At 45.4% G+C, this 22,760-nt stretch overlaps 1 protein-coding gene across 4 annotated transcripts in view; it reads right to left on the reverse strand.

The window, feature by feature from the left end:
• The window catches only part of Ark2n (arkadia N-terminal like PKA signaling regulator 2N), an 89,656-nt gene extending 74,654 nt beyond the window's left edge, over nt 1–15,002 (reverse strand). For 2 of the 4 annotated variants that reach the window (XM_063277296.1, XM_039096776.2), the window contains exon 1: nt 12,695–15,002. The gene's annotated coding sequence lies outside the window, so the exon portion shown is untranslated. Of the gene's footprint in view, nt 1–12,116; nt 12,388–12,694 lie in introns of those variants that run through there. The other 2 variants (NM_001107374.2, XM_039096777.2) reach the window with 2 other exon arrangements.
• Between the last annotated feature and the right edge of the window lie 7,758 nt (nt 15,003–22,760).

Raw genomic sequence — 22,760 nt, forward strand, 5'->3', positions numbered from 1 at the left:
CTGGGTTCGGTCCCCAGCTCCGAAAAAAAGAACCAAAAAAAAAAAAAAAGAACATTCTGGTTTATATTCTCTGGGCACAGACTTTACCAATAAGTGTATTCTTAACAACACAAGGCTTTAGAAATGAATTACTTTTTCAAAAGATCTACAGAATATGCAAATTGTATGTAGACACTTGTCTAGATCTATGGCTCAATTAATACAAATTATTAGTATAAATAAATACTACGCTACTTTATAAATATAAATACTGCTTTTTGATCATTTTCCCTTAAACACAAAACCAACATTGTCTTACCTGATTGGGAAATAAATTCCTTGAATACTTGTAATACTATACTGAAAAAATTGTCAAGAAAAAAAAAGCAACCTAGGCTGGCAAGATGGCTCAGTATGTAAGCACACCTGTTACCAAGCCTGACCACCTAAGTGTGATCCCTGAGCCTACATGGTGGAGGAAAAGAATGGATTCCTACAAGTTGTCCTGTCTTCAACACACATTTCTCAAATAGTTGCAATCAAGAGCACCCCTCCAAAAACTAAAATAAAATAAAAATCCCTAAGAACAAGTTGTGGCATGGTAAGATAGCCCATACCTTTAATCCCAGACTAGGGAGACAAAGGAAGGAAAATCTCTGTGAGTTCAAGGCCTGCTTAGTCTACATGGTAAATTCAGGTCAGCAGAGCTACGTAGAGACCCTGTCTCAACAACCAAATGAAACAACAACAACCGAGTTGTGGGTATTTAATTATACTTCTGTAGTTCCTGTGTCTGAGCTATTTCTACACTTAAAATGTACAATAAAAATGTTGACTTGGTACGGTGATACACACTTTTCATCCTCAAATTTGCGGAAGCACAGGCTGGTGGGTCTCTGTGACTCTGAGAGCCTCAATGTGTAGCCCAAGACCTTGACATGCAGACTGGGCTGGCCTTTACTACTGGCTCTGCTTAGTCTTCTTTTTTTTTTTTTTTTTTTTTTTTTTTCGGAGTTGGGGACCAAACCCAGGGCCTTGGCAAGCGCTCTACCACTGAGCTAAATCCCCAACCCCTTAGTCTTCTAATCACAGAAACAGAACAGAAAACATACAGACTGGAAACGAAGACAAACGGTAACACACAAAGATCGAACCAGAATGAAACATGGCTTTCAAACAGTTCTGTGCACCTACTTCCTGCTGGTTGGGGCAACTGCTGCCATAAAGAGATTTACTGTATTTCATAAGCTAGGAATGTAATCCAATGACAAGAGAATGTTTGCCTAGGATAAGCAAGGTCCTGGGTTCCATCCCTAACACTTAAAAAAGAAAATCAAAACCATGTTATTTTACATATCATTAGACAAGCGGGCCCTTCCTGCAGTACTGTGGTATGACCAGGGCATGGCATATACCTACAATTCCAACATACAGGAGGCAGAGGCAGGAGGCTTTGAGTTCAAGGACACCCTGAGCTACAGAGATCACATCTTTAAACACTAAGGCCTGGGGCTGAGGAGAAGGCTCAGTGGTCAAGAGTACCTGCAGAGGACTGCGTTCTGCTGCTGAAACCCATGTGGTGGCCCACAGCCCATATTCCCAGTCCCAGGGTGTCCCATACCTTCTTCTGACCTCCACTGCACACACACATAAGCACACACACACACTTATTACATGCAGGCTAAACACTCTTAAATAAGTAAATAAATCTCCCAGGATGTAGCTCAGTATTAGAGTATTTACCTAGCATGCACAAAATCCTATGTTTAATCCCCAACACCACACTTAATAAAAAAAAAAAAAAAAAGTAGGGCTGGAGGTGGCTCAGCAGTTAAGAGCACTGACTGCTCTCTATTCCCAAGGTCCTGAGTTCAATTCCCAGCAACCACATGGTGGCTCACAACCATCTGTAATGGGATCTGATGCCCTCTTCTGGTGTGTCTGAGGACAGTGACAGTGTACCCACATACATAAAATGAATAAATAAATAAAATCTTTAAAAAAAAGTATAGATAGCCAGCTATAAAAATGTATTAAATGGAGAACTGTAAATACTAGCAGTCATCTAAGAAAATCAACACTTGAGTTATTTAATCATTCAGACTATGGTCACAACAAATACATTGCTTCAAAGAGGGTTTTGTTCTTTGTTTTTATTAGACAGGGTTTCATGTAGCCCAGGCTAGCCTTTACTCCTGATTGTTCTACTTACACCTCCCAAGTAATGGGATTATAGGCATAAGCCACTAAACCTGGTAAGAACAGTACTTTTAAGTATCAATGTCTCAAAAAAAAAAATGTTTCCCAGAAGCTTTCATTTATTTGCTAGAATTTTAGGTTAGTTTTTCCACTAAGAAGCCATAATGTGAACTATGCAGGAACCAAAGATTAGGATTGGAATAGAAACATCTATAGACTACGGCAAAACAAGTCTTTCTCCACAGCAAATCCATCCTTCCCTAACTCTCAGAATTAAGAGGCCACAAACAAACGTGTGTGTGTGTGTGTGTGTGTGTGTGTGTGTGTGTGTGTGTGTGTGTGTGTGTGTGTGTGTGTGTGTGTGTGTCAAGTGCAAAAGACTCCCAATTGGAAATGATGAAACAGGAGAAATTCATTAACTGAGCTGGTCAATTACCATCAACAAAGGCTATCATCACAGACAAAACAAAACACGTGCCTCCTGAGGCAAGCACTCAACATTAACTATAAAGACTCTTCGCCATCCAAGAAAAAAAAAAAAACTGACCAAAAAAGAATATGCATCCCAGAAAAGGAACCAAATCAATCCTCATAACAGAAGACATCAACTAGCAAACATGCACAGCCTGAAGACCATGCTCACCACCTCCACAGGACAGAACTAACCAATTCAGACTGTGGGAGATTTTCAGTTTCTTCATACATGTGTAAAGAAAAAGAGAGGAACTAGAGATTACTAAACAACACAAAGACTGTATTTGGTTCTTGATCTAAATAACCATAAAAACACATTTATGAAATAATGAGGAAACCTGAACACTCCCACAAGACACTTGGAATTATTAACTTATTATCCTTCATTGTGATCAAGTTGTTTGGTTTTTCTTTCTGTAAGGGTGAAACTGGCTGCAGAATGAGTGCCACAGGGTTGAAGCACATAAAAGGAACACTGAAATTAAGAAAGCTGAATGGAGTTAGTTACCAGGAACATGTGGGATCTGGCCTAACAAGCACAGAAGCATAACCACGAAGGCAGCTTTGCATATCCGCCAACCAACCTTCTCCAAACTGATAGGAGCCCTATGAACAGGCCAGGAGCAGTAACAGCTCCTCCAGTCACTGCACGGGCTGTAGATGCTACCACTTCTAGCATCTGTGATGAGCCTGGCCCTGCACCAGGACCGGGAATACAGTGGCATCAAGTAGAAGGCAAAGGAAGATACCAATGCAAAAAGCGCTGCAGTGAGGGAAAAAATTCTAAAGCACTCACTCTAAAGCACCATTACTGTAAATCAAGAACAATTCAAGATACAATAATAATTTAAGATACAGTTTTAATCTCTCTAAGACATTTGCTCTTGTCATTCTAGCTTTCTCAGAAGATGACTCAAAGCATAGGTCACCACATATGCTAGGATCTAAAGTTCCTAAAAAAATGCTGCCAAAACCTACCCACTATGCACACCTCTAAAAACCTACCCTCTATGCACACCTCTAAAAACTGGCCCACTATGCACACCTCTCAAAACCTGCCCACTATGCACACCTCTATTCTTTTTTTTTTTTTTTTTTTCGGAGCTGGGACCGAACCCAGGGCCTTGTGCTTGCTAGGCAGGCGCTCTACCACTGAGCCAAATCCCCAACCCCTCCTATGCACACCTCTAAAAACCTACCCACTATGCACACCTTCAGGCTCATAGCAAGTTGTTCTTCAGATTGCAGCTGAGAAAGACAGACAACACTTGATGATTAAATGTCAGCTTAAGAACGTTTTTCAAGGTTGGAAAGATGGTTCAGTAGTCAACAGGCTCGTGCAGGGAATCAGAAAGCTCAAACTATCTCCAGCTCGGGTTCCGGCGGACCAACAAGCTCTTCTGACTCTCTCCGGCATCTGAACTCATTCACATTTTACACTCAAACACACATACATTTTTAAAAACTAATCTTTACAAAATAAAAAATAAAGTCATTGTGGTGGTCCTTTAATCCAAGGACTAGGGAAGCAACAAAGCAACTTCTAGGTCAGCAAAAACTACATAGTGAGACCCTGCCTCAGAACAAATACAAGAGTATGCCTCTCACCTAGGAGTGCTGGTGCAGGCCTACATAGAATCACAGCACGTCGGGGTAGAGACAGGATGGATGGTCAAGAACTCAGGAGTAGCCTTAGCTATGCAGTTAGTGTGAGTGATGGGTTAGACATAAGTTTTAAAAAAATTTTAAAGATTGTATTTATTGAATGTCTATGAGTGCTCTTTCTGCATATGGAGCCTACAAGCCAGAAGAGGGTATCAGATCCCATTCCAGATGGCTGTGAGCCACAAGGTGGTTGCTTAATCAAAAAAAATTTAGGGGCTGGAGAGATGCCTCAGCAGTTAAGAGCACTGACTACTCTTCCAGAAGTTCTGAGTTCAATTCCCAGCAACCACGTGGTGGCTCCCAACCATTTATAATTGGATCCAATGCCCTCTTCTGGTGTGTCTGAAGACAGCTACAGTGTACTCATACGCATTAAATAAATAAATCTTTTTTAAAAATTTAAACATTTTTATTAGACGGGCATAGTGATTCATTCATTCCCATAATCCCAGATCCAGAGAGCTGAGGCAGGAAGACTGTTTAGATTTCGAGGCCAGGTTGGGATACGAAGTGGGATCCTGTGTGAAAATACAAAACACGGGGTTGGGGATTTAGCTCAGTGGTAGAGCGCTTTGCCTAGCAAGCGCAAGGTCCTGGGTTCGGTCCCCAGCTCCGAAAAAAAGAAAAGAAAGAAAATACAAAACACCCAACCTTTCTCAATAATTTTTTTAACTTTATTTCCCGCATGTGTGGGTTTGAGTGCCACAGTACCCCATGTCCATAAGCAGTCAGAAGACAGCTTGCAGGAGTCCCTTCTTTCCTTCCATATGAATCCCCAGGATCGAACTCAGATAGTCACGCTTAGTAGCTAGGGTCCCTCTTTTGTTAGAAGGAATAGGGTCTCACAAACCCAAGCTTGTTCAAACACACTAAGTAGCTGAGGGTGACCTTGAACTCTCAATCTACTACTTTCCAAGTAATGGGATCACAGGTGTGCACCACAACAAATGACCAAAGAATATGGTTCTAGGATAATACTAAGGCAGACAGGAAAGACACTCTTTAAAATCAACTACATGAGATTTTTGTTCTTAATACAGAAAGGAGAACAACTCTGTTTTCCTAGAGGTTTATACTCCACACCCAACTTCCATATCCCCAATATCTTTGTATAACTACACAGCAGCTAACAAAATACTGACTCTAAACATCATAAAAACTTATTTCTAAAACTCAGAAGACTCCATTTAAAAAATTTCAGTCAGTAATCTTAACTCTCTAATGTCAATCATGTAAATAAAAACTTAGTTTCTAGACTAAGCCCAATTCTAGTTTAAACACATTCTTAGAAACAGCTACTCTAAGACAAGATAAAATTTGAGAAAATTCAAGTATCAGAAAACCATACAACAAAAAGAGAATATAAGAGGGAAAAAAAAATCACAAAAAGCATTCCACAACATTTAATCTTCAAGATATTTGAAAAAAAACCATTCATAAATAAAAACTGAAAAGAAAACGGGGTGAGGAAGGGGAAAGAGTAGGATGTTAGGGAAGGGAGGGCAAGGGAGGGGAGGGAAGGGGAAAGAGAAGGCTGTTCTAGGGGGTGGGGAAAAAAGGTTCAGTGGTTAAAAGAGGACTTCCTGCTCTTAGGATACCTAAATTCAATTCCCAGAACCCACCAAAAGCAGTTTACAACTGACTGTAATTCCAACTCCTGGGGACCCAACACCCTCTTCTGGTCTCCTTGAGTAAACACAAAGTGGTGGCACATATTTACACAAATTCACAGGCACACATAATAATACTAATAAAACCTTTAAATTTTTTTAATATAGCTACTCCAAAAATATTAATAGGTTTACCACTGATGCTCTTTGAACAATCACCCACGCTAATTTATTAATACATAAAGTTGAATCCAGGTGGAAAAAAATGCATTTTGCAAAGGGACTGACAGTATATTTAGAAAGAAAGAAAGAAAGAAAGAAAGAAAGAAAGAAAGAAAGAAAGAAAGGAAGAAAGTCTGTCTATCTGTCTCCAGGCACTTTAAGCTTAGAGAGCCATTTAAGAAAACTGTGGCTTTCCAAGCCTTATTGAAAATGGCCTACACTGCTGTGAGTGCTTTCCCTTATAGCATACTCCTCTCACATTCTAAGCAGGAATTATCTCCTTGGCTAGAAACTATTTTATCTGTGTACCCATCCCCACCTAGTACTTCAAAACTCAGTAAAGGGGTTTCAATTTAACCACTTTGTAAAATTTGTAAAATTCACCTACATTCACACAAAGGAGGATTTGTTGATAAGAGTTACACTTTTTATCTAACTAGAAAAAAAAAATTCCAGGAAATGTGTAAATAAGCCAAGTTCATACTTGGATTTATGGATTTACAACATGTACCTATTGGCTGAGTGAAGAAAAGTTCCTTATTTTAAGTAAAGATAAGAAAAATAGGGCTGGAGCGATGGCTCAGTGGTTAAGAGGGCTGACTGCTCTTCCAGAGGTCTTGAGTTCAAATCCCAGCAACCACCTAGTGGCTCATAGCCATCTATAATGAGATCTGGTTCCCTCTTCTGGTGTGTCTGAAGACAGTGACAATATACTCACATATATGAAATAAATTATATATATCTATGTATATACATATATACATATAAGAAAAGTAACAAGGTTATTTGCAAGAACCAAGTCAAACCCAGAAATCCCAAATAGAACAACTAACCAAATCTTTCATACAGGCTAAAATATTTTAAACTCACTGCAAGGTGCTGTTACTACGTTTTGATAAGTCTGTACTTGGGGGGTGTGTGTGTGTGTGTGTGTGTGTGTGTGTGTGTGTGTGTGTGTGTGTGTGTGTGTGTAGCTCTTCTAGGAGCTCAGAAACACTGAAAAGAAGAACAAGTTACTTTCTTAGCTCTCCCTGATCCTTTCTCCTTTCTTTACCACAAGACCCTGTAGGCTGAGTGCGAAAACTGAACATCAATCCCACTCATCTGAGAGAGATGCTGCCCACACAAGAAGCACTGTTTCTTTCCCTGAAGTTCAATTATGAGAGTTCTGAAAGAATAAGCAAAGTAGGTACATTTAAAAGACAAAGACTGACAAAATTGTCTTTATAAAGTTTCATGACACTAGTCAAATTCAAAGAAACTAAAGAAAAATATTCATCAGGGCCAGTGAGAGGGCTCAGAAGAGGCACATCCCATTGCAGTGGTTTGAGTAAGAATGGCCCCATAGGCCCCTGTGTTTGAATGCTTGGTCCCTGGTTGGTGGGACTGTTTGGGAAGGATTGGGCGTGGCCTTGTTGGAGGAGTGTGTCACTGGGGGTGGCCCACACCACACCCAGTCTCAGTCTCAGTCTCCCCACTGCCCATCTCTGCCAACTGCTTGTGAATTAGGGTGGATGTCCTACCTACCTGTGTGCCTTCCAACACTCTGAATGCTAAGTAGCAAGATCACAAATCCCGGGCCAGTCTGGGCTATAACACTTTGTCTTTAATTAAGTTCTAATTCCAACTAAGAGATGAGACGTCATTTTAAAAGAAAATTCACAATATTCCCCCCATTAGCAAACTAAGAAATCTTCACCACTTGGCCCTACTCTGTCTAACACAGCCACTCCTTCCTAAGAGCACAAGGCAACTCAGAGCTTAATGATTTCACTTAGGCCTGTCCCTAGCAGAAAATGCTTGTCTAGAAACCTTAGGTTCAAAAGTTGACGTTTCTTGAGCATGCTCCATCACAGCTCTATGGAACTGCTGGCAAGTGTTAAGAATCAATAGCTTCAGGCTGAGGATAAAGAGGTGACAAATGAGGCCAGGGTGTGGTGGTATATGCCTTTAATCCCAGCACTGACTGACACAGCAGAAGCAGGCGGGATCTCAGTGAGTTACAGGCCAGCCAAGGCTACGTCGTAATAGTAAGATTCATCTCCCATAAAAAAAGTCCCACGTGAATATTGTCTTCTTTGTCCATACATCATCACTTTACTGGTTATTATGTCTATTTTATTTTGCCTACATAATTATCAATTTGGGCCCCAAATCTTTCTTAAAATAATATATTAAAATTATTAGGGGAGGCAGGAGCAAGAAGCAACCCTGGTGTCTACAAAGTTCCAGGCCAGCAAGGGCTATTTAGACTTTATAGATAGATAGATAGATAGATAGATAGATAGATAGATAGATACATACATACATACATACATACATACATAATACATACACACACACATACATACATACATAATACATACATACACACACACATACATACATACATACTACAACAACAATATACTTAAATGAGTATGCAGAGAACACACATTAATAATGTATTTTAGGGGTTGGGGATTTAGCTCAGTGGTAGAGCGCTTGCCTAGCAAGCACAAGGCCCTGGGTTCGGTCCCCAGCTCCGAAAAAAGAAAAGAAAAAAATAAATAATAATGTATTTTGCTGGAGGTTTCAAGCATTACCAACTGAGTAAGTACAATATACTCTAAGTTATTTTCATGCAGCTAGTTACACACAGGAAAATGAAGGTCTAGGATAATTATTATTAAAGTTACCAAGCTAAGGATTGGTTTGCTACTACATCCAAGCTTTAAAGGGGGAAAAATTCTCAAATTGCCTGTCCATCATGTCTCTTCTTGTACATGTTGGAGCAAAACTGTAAGGTTAGTGCTCCCACAAAAACAACTTCTTGAATAATGAGTAACCACACAAGCTCACAGAAATTATTAGTTCTGTAGTAAACAGAAGTATTTCTGAGATTCAATCCCACATTATAATCTAGGCTGTCCTGAATCTCACTGTTACACCTGTTGGTCATGAACTTAAAGCGATCTTTCTGCCTCAGTTTGTATTATAGACATAAGCTATCATACCTGACTCAGTAAAAAGAATTAAAGTATCAGTAAAATATTAATACAAAAAATTCTAAAGTATTGATATCGACACAAACATTACAAACAAAACTTTAGGCCATACACTGAACACAGAGCTCCAGCACAGCGGAGCTCAACCTTCCTAATGCTGCAAACCTTTAATAAGATCCCCATGTTGTGGTGACCCCAACCTAAAATTATTTTGTTGTTACTTTATAACTGTACTTTTACTATTGTTATGAATCATAACATAACTATCTGATATGCCAGATATCTGATAACAGGACGTCTTGTTACTGTTCAACCCCAAAAGGGAATGGGACCCACAGGTTGAGAGTAAGTATTGCTGGAGCAGAATTTCATTATACTTGAAGTTAAAGTTAAACTTATCTTCATTATGTAGGGTTTGAATTACTCACATAAAACAGTATCATGACAGTGTCATATGGATACACATTAAGAGTGAATAATGCCACGGAGTATTGGCACACACTTGCAATCCCAGCACTCCAAAGGCAGAGGCAGAAAGACTGCCACAAATGCATGGCTAGATTGGACACTGTCCCTCTCCATCATGCACACAGACAGACAGACAGACAGATACCAGCTAAATTACAAATGCACTGTGAACTTAATATGAAGCTAACAATGGGCAAATTTCTTGTTTCAAAAATCCAGCCCACTTTCCATAAAGTTGAGGTGGCATTTCATAAGAAATCTGACTTATGGAGACAAGATGGCTTGGTAAGTTAGACACTAGCCCCAGTGCTTGGGATCCACATGATGAAAATAAGAGAACCAACTCCCACAGACTCCTCTGACCTCCACTTAAGAAAACAGTGCATGCACCCAAATATAAAAATTTAACTCAAACTGAAAAATCTGAGCATGCAAAACTGAAAAAGGTGAGGCAGGAGGACTCAGACTGGCTTAAAAAGAAAAAAACCTGACTAACTTGGTCCTCCAGTTACAGCTATCGTAACTTTTCACCTTGTCTATTATGTTTACTTTAATGTTTACACCTATTTTAACGACACTTGTAATCCTAGCTAGCATTTGGAAGATGGAAGCAGGAAAATCGGGAGTTCAAAACCAGTCTGTGCTAGCTACACAAAACACTGTTGGGGTCTCTCTCTCTCTCTCTCTCTCTCTCTCTCTCACACACACACACACACACACACACACACACACACACACACATACATATTGTGGGGGGGGAAGAGGGACAGAGGCAGAATCAGTGTAGTTTACCATTGTAAGAATTCAGCAGTAAGCGGCCAGCTGCAGTGGCTCCTGGCACATTTGCACACACCATTACTCCTATCACTTGGGAGGCAGAGCCAAAGGCCTCTCTCAGGGTCAACCTAGACTACAAAGCTAGTTCCAGGACGCCCAGGACTACACAGAGAAACCCTATCTTGAAAACCAAAAACGAATACCAAAATAAACAAAAAACAGCATTACTGAGACGCATACTAAAGAAAGTCGATTTATATGTTAAAAACATTTTTTCTCACGTAATAGAATGAATTGAAATTTCGGTCAAATTCTTTTTAAAGTAGTATATAGGTCACTGAAGTAAAGTCCATCTTGCTTCCTAAATTCAAATTTAATTAATTACACACTTATCAACAATGTACTATGTACAATACACTCTCATTAACGTTATAATAGCATATAAATATGATCCTCCAAAGGGGGGTGGAGATACTGCTGTAATTCTTCAAGATAGCAGACGATACATATGTAGGTCTCTAAACTGCTTGTTAAACCAAAAGGCGATGCTCTGATTACTGGAGAAATCCAAATTGCCAGGATCAGCAAAACTACATTGCGAAGTTAATAGCCTCCATCCTTAAAATATCCCAAGAGAAGAAAGAGATTCAAACTGTTAACCTGAGCCTAACCATACTATACAGTAATAAGCTAAGCAAACTGTCGGACCCATTTATAATTAAGTGCTCCAACCTTTACAAAGAAAGCATCATAGGTGGAACCGTTCGCCCAAATGGACGCAAAGATTCAGAGAGCAGGGCTCAAACTCAAAACCAAAAGCACTGCAAGCACAGACTGCCCGAGGGGTGAAGGATCTGCAAGGGCTGCACCGGTTCTTTCCTTCAACCCTCGAGCCTCCACTTTGTTGATAAAGATAGGGTAATTTTAAAGGTGAGAATGAATGGCAGACGAGTCTGACAGGGGGCTGTTCCATTTAAACACACACATACACACACGCACACACGCGCGCACACACACACACACAAATACACTATAAAAATAAGTGCTGTAAGAGAAATGGTGAGAAGTGATACTGGTGAGGTACTCTGGGAAATCGGGGGAGGCAAGAGAGTCCTTAACCCGGGGGTCCTCGGAATACATTTGAGCTGGCCTTTAAAGTTGACAAAGTCGCAGGACACTGTCGGGAGACCCACGCACCTAGATTCTGGGCATCAGCCGACCCACAGTCGCGGAAGCGGCGAGAGGCCGGCACCAAGCCCGGGAAGCCCTTTCTCGCTCCTTCAAGGCCACCGCGGGAGGGGGCTCTCCGCGGCTCGGGCTGGTGTGAGTGCCTGCCTCCGTTACCGAGCTGGAGGAGGGGCCGCCTCCGCTGCTCCCGTGGGCCGGGCTCCGCAAAGTTGCTCCAACACAACTCTGCGGCCTGAGGGGCTGCGGTCCCTTCAGCCCGCTGCCCACTCGGTGCCAGCGGCCGGAGGAGGGCACTTGGACCGGCGGGCAGAGGACGCGAGGGTCACCGCGGCGGGCGGGCGGGCGGGCGGGCGGGCGGGCGGGCGGGCGGGCAGGCGAGGGGTCCGGGCCGCGCCTCCGCCGTCGTGACCCCACGCTCAGACGCCGCAGAACCTGCAGCCCCGGCCCCGCTCCCCTCCGCCTCGCAAGCACCTCTCCGGGACACAGCCCCGACCTCGAGGCTCACCCCGCAACCAAGGCTGCGGCCCCGCACCCCTTCGTGCCTCACCTGCGCCCCGCCGTCCGTGCCTCCTCGCCGGCCCCGCGCGCCCCGTCGGGGCACGCGCCCACCCGGGCGGCGCTGACGGGCCGCAGATTCGGGCCGCGGCGGCCCCGCCGCCCCCTTTCTCCTCAGACAACTCCCAGCGGCGAGCAGAGGAGCGCGGCTGGAGCCCCTGCAGCGGGGCAGAGTAGAGCTCGCCGCCTCCGCAGCCTCCAACACCAATTCCCTTCAGTCGTCCGCGCCGCCCCAAGAAAATGTCACCAGAGGCCGTTCCGCTCTGCGCCTCACTTCCGCCCGGAACCACAGAGCAGCGCCTGCTGGCTAGAGAGGCCGCCGTGGCGGCGGGAACCTATGCTGCCTGGCCGCCGGCCCGGAGCAAACTGCGCAGCGCCATCTGGCGGCGGGGACGCGCGCACGCGCCCTTCGCCGAGCGCGGGCTCCAGCGCGCCCGCTTCCCGGGCTTTCGCGCGCGCCCCCCGTTCGATCCCGCAACGTCGGTCTGAGAGGGACGAGATGCCGGGCCAGGCAAACCCCGCGCGTTAAAACCACGGGGCTCCGCTTCCCGAGGGCTACCCAGTACTCACCCACTCACGAAGCCTTTCCGAAGGAAGCTCACGATGTCCGAATCGTGGAATCGCTCCAGCAGGGTGTCCGCTCCCTTCTCTCGTCACTTTTCCGCGGGAGCCAACAGCTCGGCTCCCGGGAACCGCTCGTTTCCAACACCCGCACTAACGTCCTGTTCAAGTTTTGGCTCGGAAAACACCGCGGGGCTTGCGGCTAGCGCGCCACCTGCCGGTGACACAGTCCTCCGGGGGACCCCGCTCCGCCAACACACGCCTCAGACGCCCAAAATTCCACCTCTGCAGAGTCACTCCTTGGTTTGGCAGCGCGCCCTGGGAAGGGTGACACACACTACTAGGAGTTTTGCAGACCTGTCCTTACGTCCTGGGCTCGGGACCTGGAGAAAGTGGGATGAGTCTCCACTTGACAAGTGGAGAGCTCCCGACGCTGAGGACAAGCTTACACTGCAAGGTCTGACTCCCTACAAGCAGTGCAGGTTTTGGAGGAGAAGAAAATGATTATCATCGGTACCTTCTTTTTTCTCCTTAGTACTGGGAATTGAACTGAACCCTGCAGACCTCCAGATGCGAGGCAACTGTTCACCCCTCAGCTACGTCCCCAGACCTTTTTCCAATTTTAAGACAGGGTCTCACCGTTTTCCAAACTGGTAAAGGTCTGTTCTGATTTCATTTGGTAGTGGAGTCTGGAGACAACGCATAACCGAGAAAATGGAAGGAAAAGATGGAAAGCAGATGCGCCTCTTGATAAGCAGCTGAGGGAAATGTATTTGGTGTCTGCCACATCTCTGCACCTTTCAGATAACTTTTGTGTGTCATTGATCCTAGCAAGAATCCATCTGCCTGGCGACTTGGGAAACAAAGGTAAAGGTTTCCTGGGATGAGTCTTCTCCCGGCTGGCTCTCACTGCCCTGCATCTCAAACTCCAGACCACTGAAGGAAACAAGACCGAGACCCCTGACCCTGGGTCCAATCAGCCTTCAGAGTTTCTGTTTGCTATGGGATATCACCCCATCGTTTATAACAGCATCTGAGGAAGAGAATTCACAGTCATTTTCTGTTAGTAAATTGCCTCTCTGAAAAACAAACAAACAAACAAAAAGGCTCGCACCTCCATCAACATCAGTTACCTCCGTAGACAAGGTCGCTCTGCTCTCCGGTTCACTCAGGATCATTATTCTCATCATCCTGAGAGAAAGAGAAAGAAAGATAGAGAAGTGCAGGTGAACTCAGAAGACAACCGCTGAGAGTCTGTTTCCTGTGAGGATCAAACTCAGTCAGGCTTCCAAGGCAAGCACAGTTACTGAGTCTTCTTGTCAGCCCTCTCTCAAGAGTCTGCAAGTGTGTTTTATCTACATGTAATAGCTGCACCATTTGTGGGGGTGCAGTGTGCCACCTCATAAGTGATGATTAGATCAGCGTGATTGGCTCAGCCATCGCTCGTCTCCATCCAGAGCGTTTACAATCCTGTCTCCTAGCTGTTGAATTCGATACATTGTTGTCAGGCACCGTTATCCTCGCCTGCTGTTCAAAGCAGTGCCAGTTCGTCCTCCTATCCAGCTGCACCTGTTCTTAACCATCTCTCTACATCCCATCCTCCCTCGTGTCTGCCCCAGGCTCTGGTAACAGCTGTCCTACTCTGTGCTCTCGGGAGAGGCACTCTTTAACCTCTACACATGTCACCGTATCAGTTCTTCCAACAGCCAAAACATGGTTAACCCATGACCACTTTGGAGCAGAAATAACTTTGGCCTCATAGTCATGGCAGTGGTACCGAGCAATAAGTGATAACTAGGTCTATGGGAACAGTAAGGGGACTGCTACCACACCCTAGAAAAAACGGGAGTATGTCATGGGATCTTAGCCTGGAATTCTAGTCACCCCCATACAACTTCCCTAAAGTCACCACTCATGAAGTAGGACCTTTTGGTGATGAAGCTGTCTTTGAGTCACCCAAGCTCCCGTAAGTAACCCCTCACCTGTGCTCCTATAATAAATAAACCAGTAACCTCATTGGTTTACTAAGTTGGACTTAAGTGGAATCATTACTTAGATCTGTCCCAGATGTTCTGTCCCGGGTGAATAGACATTTTCCTCCACATTTCCCCTGGCAAAGTCAATGCAGCGACATATAAGTGAGAGCATGCAGTTTCAGCATTTGTCCTTTGGTGCCTGACACATTCCACTTAACATCCAAAACCTCCAAGTTGCAACAAATGGTCAAATTTCATTTCACGGCTGGATAACCTTGTACTGTGTATCACATTCATATCTTGTGAATAGGACTGTAATAAACACGCACATGCAGGGATTTCTTTGATATGCTGATGTCATTTCGTGTGTGTGTGTGTGTGTGTGTGTGTGTGCACGTGTGTGTATGTGCATGCATTATATCCTGTATATTCCATTTATTTTTGCTCACTGGTATAGTATAGGCACAAGAATTTTCCAGCCCTAAGTAAGGTGAGAGAAAGAGATAATAGTGGCTCTTATTAAATACTCTGTGACAGATACTGTGCTATTTAAACAGATTTATTCTTCTGAGCCTCGTAGCGGCCCCATGGGCTTGATGGTATTTTTAAGCCCTGTCAAAGGTACAGGCTATGGACTCTGGGGACATGCTGAGCCTCTGCGCTGTGATAGGCATGTAACTTCAGACAAGTGACAGCTTCCAGAGTTAACTTGCTTGCCCTGCCTGGAAGTATACGCCCACGGAATCACATTGCATCCTCGAGGGGAAGGCTATCTAGAAGGAGACAAAGGAATCCAAAGAGCAAGTCCGAATTTGGACCTGGCTGTGCCTCACTCCAGCACAGTGACCTTCGAGCAATTAAGGGATCTCGCTGAACCTGGGAGTCCAGGCTGACCCCTGATGATGCCCTTGAGGGTGAAGGTGAAATGAGAATCGCAGAGAAAGCTCCCGACATAGTCCTTGGCTCAGAGAGAACACATGAATCAGTGCTGCTTTCTGGTACCGGTGTCCCCAGTCACGTGTTGGGGAGTCCCAAAGCCAGCACAGTGCTTTAGTATAATGACATTTCCATCTCAACAGGATTCTCTCTGTCCCCTTTCCCCCAGGACAACCACGTAGAACCAGAGCCATCCATAATAGAACAGCACAGAAGGACATGTGAGGTGGAAGCAGAAGGTGGCCAAGGGAGACTGAGACCCTTTTCTCTCCTGCCAGGGTGATTGGCATCCGTCTGCCTGGGATGAAGTGCTCTCATGTCAGCTGAGCAACAAAACCTGTTCCACATGGAAAGCCTTTCTTTGAGAGTTATTTAATGTGTATGACCGTTCTCCCATTGTGTGTGTGTGTGTGTGTGTGTGTGTGTGTGTGTGTGTGTGTGCATCATCTGCCTGTCTGGTACCTGCAGAGATCAGGAGAAGGCGTGATACAGACAAGTGCTTTGGAAAAGGGATTCATAGCCATCAAATTTAAAATGGGAACAAGGAGGTCTAGCAACATTCCTCCACAACCCCATTCTCAGGATCCTGACATGAGGTTTAGGTTCCAATAGAGAGCAGACCCAGGTCATCACTGGCAAGCCATGGTGTAAATGTTGGGGGCTGAACCCAGGTCCTCTGCAAGAACAAGTGCTCTTAACTGCTGAGCCACCTCTCCAGACCCAGTGTAACATCCTAAAAGAAAGAAAATGGAAACAAATGCAAAAGATGGTTTCTAACTCATCAGTCTTCCCCCACCTCCCACACCTCTGTGTTCCAGCTGTGTTCCACCTCTGAGCCCAGGATTTCCCATCCTCCCTCATCCACCTCACAAGTGCTGAGATGACGGAAATGTGCCACCACACCTAGTCACCCAGTTTACGAGTGGCTCGAGATCAAAGCTGAGGCTTCCTACATGCTAGCAAGCTCTCTACCCCTGAGCTACATTCCCACTCTCTCTTTCGTAAATAACGGATCCCCCTCTGTGACGGGTGTCTGAGCTCATCATCATCACTGCAGCTGTTAGGACCAGTGTCTGGACCCTGGCCGCTCTCACAAGTTAGGCTACCTCTCCACAGTAGACTAATTAGCAGGCAAGTGCTATAGAAAGGGGATTCATAGCTGTCACCACGTTTAGAATAGGATCAAAGAGGTCTAGCAACTGTTCCTCTCCTCCACAACTCCATTTTCCAGATTCTGACACCACGAAGTTTAGGTTCAACTAGAGGACAAAGACAGGTGTGGTGGCACACAGCTTTAATCCCAGCCCTCAAGTGGCAGAGACAAGGGGATCTCTGGGAGTTCAAGGCCATCCTGATCTATATTGTGGGTTCCAGGCCAGATAGAACTACAAAGAGAGAACTCATTGCAAAAAGAAAAAAAAATGGTTATAAAGAAATTAGAAAGCTGGACTTTTCCAGTCACAGCCACTACCTGTCACTACCCAGTCACACTTCAGGGAAGAGGGAGTGAAGGACTTGAACCAGCAACCCAGGAGACTAATGGGCACCCAGGGAGAAGAAAAGACACTTCGGAAGGCTCTGGAGGAAATAAGGAAAACGTGGGGAAGGAAACAGCAAGGGTAGTTCCCTGTGGGTGGCCACAGAAGACACTTAGCTTGAGAAGAAAGGGCTGAACTGCTATGAGCTCTACAAATGTCTCTGCTCCTTGTCTTACCTCCCCCAGTTCTAATAATAATGGCATTGAAGAGCCGCACCAGGGGACAGGTGACAGAATAAACAAACCCCAGGTCTCTGCCCTTCTTGACCCAGGTTCCTGATGCCCTGGGGATAGAAGTCCCGCTGCCTGACTTTGTGCTAATGACAAGACCCTTGGGAAACCTGGAGAGCTGTGTTAGGGGATGATTTGGGCTTTGTGTTTTCAGATACCGACTTCTAGGTCCTAACTTTGGCAAGGTTGGCCATCTCCGGTCTCTATGTTATGCAAACAAAACAAAACAAAATAAAACAAAACAACAAGCATTTTAAGAACTGATCAGTCTTTTAGCTGGGCAGAGAGAATAGAGCAGGACTTGTGATTCAAGCGGGAGAAGGTGGGGTGGGGTGGGGTGGGGGTGGGGGTAGGTGAGGGAAACCGGAGAGGGAGGAGTATTAGAGAAGGACCACGGGGAGGAAGAAGTGGAGAAACCTCATGGAGGTAGACGAACTAGGAGGAATGGCCACCAGGCTGAGAGAACAGCCAGGAGGAACACGCGGACCAGAGGGCACCAGGGCAAGACTCAAATGCAGGCAAAGGACCACGCCACCGGAAGTAGGCAGCCATAGAGAGTTGGAACCGCGCAGAACCTGCCCTGCTTAGGCTTGAAGCTTGTCATCAAATAAACCAAGTCTCTGTCATTTATTCGGAGCTAGAATGGGCTAGAGCAAACCTAGGAACACCCTTCAGTTACTCAGGGACAAAAGGGATTAAGTAAACCCTCCAAGAATTACCAGTTACCACTCTGAGTCTAACTTTCAGCCCTACCTTCCTCCCATCCTCCACCCTCACCTCCAACCCCAGGAAAAGGAGAAGGGCTGGAGATGGGATTCAGTTGCCAAAGGCCAAAGAGTATTGGTCTGAGGCAAGGTCCTGAGAAGTAGCCTAGGCTAGCCTCAGACCCCAAATTCCTCCTGCCTCAGCTGCCTGATGGTTGGTTTCTCTTGGGACAAGGGACTGAGGTGCAGATTTTACATATCAAAGCAGACTTGGCCTTCAGGTTTTCAGAGCATCCCTCAGTCCCTAAGGGGTCTATCCTGGGCCCAACCCTGAACTTTCCAGCCCAGGGGCTGCTTTTACCCCAGAGGCTACATAATCCAGACATTTTCCATGAGCGCTCTCTCTTCCCCTCTCTCCCCCTCCCTCCCTCTCTCTTCCCCCTCTCCCCTTCTTTCTTCCTCTCCTCCTCTCTCTTTTCCCTCCCCCTCCCTCTCCCCTCTTTCCCACTCCCCTCCCTCTCCTCTTTCTCTCCCTTCCTCTCTCTTCCTTTCTTCTTTCTCCTCCTTTTTTTTTCTTTTTCTTTTTCTTTTTGGAGCTGTCTCCTCCTCCTTTTTTCCCTTCTCTCTCAATGTGCTTGTACCCTTTCTCTCTTCTCTATCCCCCCCCACCCCACTTTTCTCCCCATGGTGATTTCCCTGCCTTGGTCCTTGGGGGCCAGCGAACTCACCCAAGAGCAGCTTCCCAATAACTCTGCCTTTAATATATTCCACTCTTCATTTCATTTCACCAGTGGAAAAATAACCTATCCTATCACCTGTGAATTCCAGGTATGCACCTTACCCACCAATGGCTGATTATTTAATCGTGAATGCTGTGTAGTGAAACCTTAATAAATTCCCCCAAAATGATGGGATTTAAGGAGTTCTGGGACTGTGCCCTACATTGGGTAAGGCATAGAGCTTCGAGCTAACCTCAGGCCCTTTCCTTGTCTCTCATTTGGACTCCTGGATGTATACTTTAGGACCGAGACTGGGACTTGGTAGCAGGACTTTAGCCCAATATGAATGAGGCATTGGATTCCATCCCCAGCAAGACACACACACACACACACACACACACACACACACACACACACACACATTGTAAATAAACCCAGATGGAGCAAGTGCCTCCAATCCCAACAAATAAGCTGTTGAGGCAGGAGGATAATGAGTTTGAAACCAACCTGAACTACAGTGAGATCCTGTATGAAGATAATAAACGGAACAGACCATGGTGGCCCACATTGGTATCCCCAGGTCTCAGGAGGGCGGGGCAGGATGGCTGCAGCAAGGTTGAGTCCTGCCCAGTCTACAGTGTGTTTCTAAGCCAGCCAAGGCAACACAATGAGACCTTCTCTCAAAAATAAAAATCAAGGGGTTGGGGATTTAGCTCAGTGGTAGAGCGCTTGCCTAGCAAGCGCAAAGCCCTGGGTTCTGTCCCCAGCTCCGAAAAAAAGAAAAAAGAAAAAAAAAAAAAAGAAAAAGAAAAATCAAATATTAGTACATGGGCAAAAGTATAATGCACTGTTAGTAAGTTTAATTAAACCCGAGTTCTGTGAACTCTATCAAATATAAAATGGAGATCATGAGAATGTCCTCCTCCCCCTAATTTTCAGATATGGAACAGAATGTAACTTGGAAACCCCGCTGGGCTCAGAAGCCCGACCATCTAACCTAGACATCTAGACTGCACCGGGCTAATTTGTGGAATACTACATTGGTCTCAAAGAATTGGCCGTCCCTCCTCACCTCTCCATTCCTGCCCCAAGTGTGTGTGTTGGGGGGGGGAGCACACAATGTCCTAAAATTTGACTTTGAAGAGAAACCTTTTATTTTGAACCGAGTATGTCCAATTAAACAAAGCCGTTCCTAAGCCTCGCGTGCCAGCAGAGTTCAGCAAGTGTATACGCCCGTTAGTTGTATTCCAAAGACAGCCCAAGAAGGCCAGACCTAAGCAAGGTCTGCGGTGGAAAGCTTTGTGGGTAATCTTCCCCACAGGCGATAAGAAAGGTTCTGTGGACCAGACCAGTTTGCCTGACCAGGTTTCAGGGAGAAGGAAAGTCGAATTGGGGTTCCTGGAAGAGAATGTGGTCACCTCTCCCCAGAACACTGCTACTTCTCAAGCAACACAGCTACACCCAGCAGTTCCATTCCACTGGGCATCCCTACAGCCCTCCTGCCCACCGTTTTAAACACCCAAGACCTGTCAGCCTCTAGTTACAGCCTCCAACTGAGTGTGCGCAAAGTGCTTTCCGTGACCACGCAGTGGCTACCCAAGAAGGCCCAGGTTTCCTCAGCTCACAGGGGGAGGCCCTCTGGTGAGCAGTCTGCCACTGTGCTGCTTTCCTGTCCCAAGGGCGTGGTTTTGGGAACAAGCTTCCTCTGTTCGTTCATGGTCTTTTTTTAGATTTATTTATTTTTGTTTATATCAGTACACGGTAGCTGTCTTCAGACACACCAGAAGAGGGCCTCTGATCCCATTACAGATGGTTGTGAGCCACCATGTGGTTGCTGGGAATTGAACTCAGGACCTCTGGAAAAGCAGTCAGTGCTCTTAACCGCTGAGCCATCTCTCCAGCCCCGTTCATGGTCTTTAATTGATACAGGATTGTGTGAGAGGAAACCACAAATCCTTAAGAGCAAGGACAGAATGGACAGTGTGCCTTGCTAGCGCCTCACGCAGAGGGTAAGGCTCAAAAAGGTCTCAAAGACTGGCTTGAGGAAGGGCTTAAGGAAGGGCTGCCTTTGACACCCCATTCTCAGGGCAAGTGCATAGCTCTTAGGATAAGCATTACGGTTTGGGCGCTTCTCACCACCACTCCCATCATCTGAGTTCCTGACGAGCATGCGCAGTGCCTTGTGCATTCTAAGAGACCAGTCTACCACTATGTCAGTCATCCAGACCTCCGGTTTGTTTCCTTTTTTGATTCTTATTAATACCAACAAATATACGTGTGTATCCGTTATGTAATCCCTTTCGTGAGCATGCTTTTGTTAGTAGAGATTTAAATTTTTTTTTTAGATTCGTTTATTTCTATGTTACATGTATGAGTGTCTTACCAAGTCATATACATGTGTGCCACAGGTGTGCCTGGTGCATGAGAGCATTCCATCCCCTGGAAACTGGAGATGTAGATGGTTGTAAGCCACCGTGTGGGTGTTGGGAACTGAACTGGGGTACAAGTGCTCTTAACCACTGAGCTGTCTCTCCAGGTCCTGGTTTTTATTTTTGAGACAGGGTCTCATTATATATCTCAGGCTAGCCCCTAGTTGTCTCATTATATATCTCAGGCTAGCCCCTAATTGTCTCATTATACATCTCAGGCTAGCCCCTAATTGTGATCTTCCTCCCTCAGTCTCAGGTGCTGGGATTATAAGCTTATACCACTACATCCAGCTAATAAGGGTGGCTTTATTAGATTCTCTAAACAGGACTAGTAGGATGTGGGTTGATGTCTAGATGCAGGTGAAGGCAGGCCCAAGATAAGGCAAGGTCTGTGATTGGGCAGTGGAAAAGAAAGGCGGGCTGAGAATTTTAGAGACCGGACAGAGAATACCAAAAGGGGAGAAGGAAGGAAGACGGAGGAAGAGAAGGAGGACCCAGATCCATGTGTCTTTAAATAGCCACAGGTAGTTATGAATATCTTATAAGGATGGATGATTACAGGAAAATTTGTCTTATCTAGGTGGGCAGTTTATATCTATATCAATTGGTTATGAGTTTATTGTGTGGAGGATTTGTGGGATGAGAGTTTACTGATATAAATCCGATTAGTAAATGACAAGCCTCTAGGATTTTGATTTTGCCAGGGTATAGGGATTTGGGACAGCCAGCCTCGAGGTGGGCGTGATTGCATGGGGCTGGTGTGGCTGCGGCCCACCATGGGGCTAGCCTTGGAGGCAGTGACACTGCTGGGGCCAGAGAGTAGCCGGCAGTAGCATGGGACAGAAGGAGGTTCCAGTGGATATTGTTATTGTATCATTTCACAGAGACTCAAGGACTAACAGAAGATCCCAAGGAAATGTTGAACAATCAGGGAGCAGTTGACTTGCCCAAGGTCACCATCACCCAATGGAGGAGGTGGACATCAAACCAAACCTTGTTCTGCTGTCCGTGACTCCCCACGTCCAGTTCCACCTGTGTGTTGGAGGATTGGGAGGAACTTAGCCATGCCACTGTGTGCAGGAACTGGGGGGAGAGGGGAAAGACTCCTTATATCTCTCTTTTTTTTTAATTTATTTATTCTTTTTTTAAAGATTTATTTGTTACATATTAATATATTGTAGCTGTCTTCAGACACACCAGAAGAGGGCATCAGATCTCATTACAGATGGTTGTGAGTCACCGTGTGGTTGCTGGGAATTGAACTCAGGACCTCTGGAAGATCAGCCAGTGCTCTTAACCGCTGAGCCATCTCTCCAGCCTCCCTCCTTGTGTTACTAATGTGCAGAGCATCTGACAAGTTCTAGACATGAGAACAGAACAAGCATTCCATAAAGTCCCTCAACAGACTGACTGAAGCAACGGTTGCATGCTCTCTTAGGGAATTGTCCAAAGGCACCAGTCCTGGGGTCCAGAGAGGACCCCGAGAAGAAAGACTAAGAAGAGGTTTGCAGACCCAGCCCCTGAAAGAGACAGCAAATGGTCA

This window comes from Rattus norvegicus, chromosome 18, assembly GCF_036323735.1.
Source record: "Rattus norvegicus strain BN/NHsdMcwi chromosome 18, GRCr8, whole genome shotgun sequence".
NCBI classification, from domain to species: domain Eukaryota; kingdom Metazoa; phylum Chordata; class Mammalia; order Rodentia; family Muridae; genus Rattus; species Rattus norvegicus.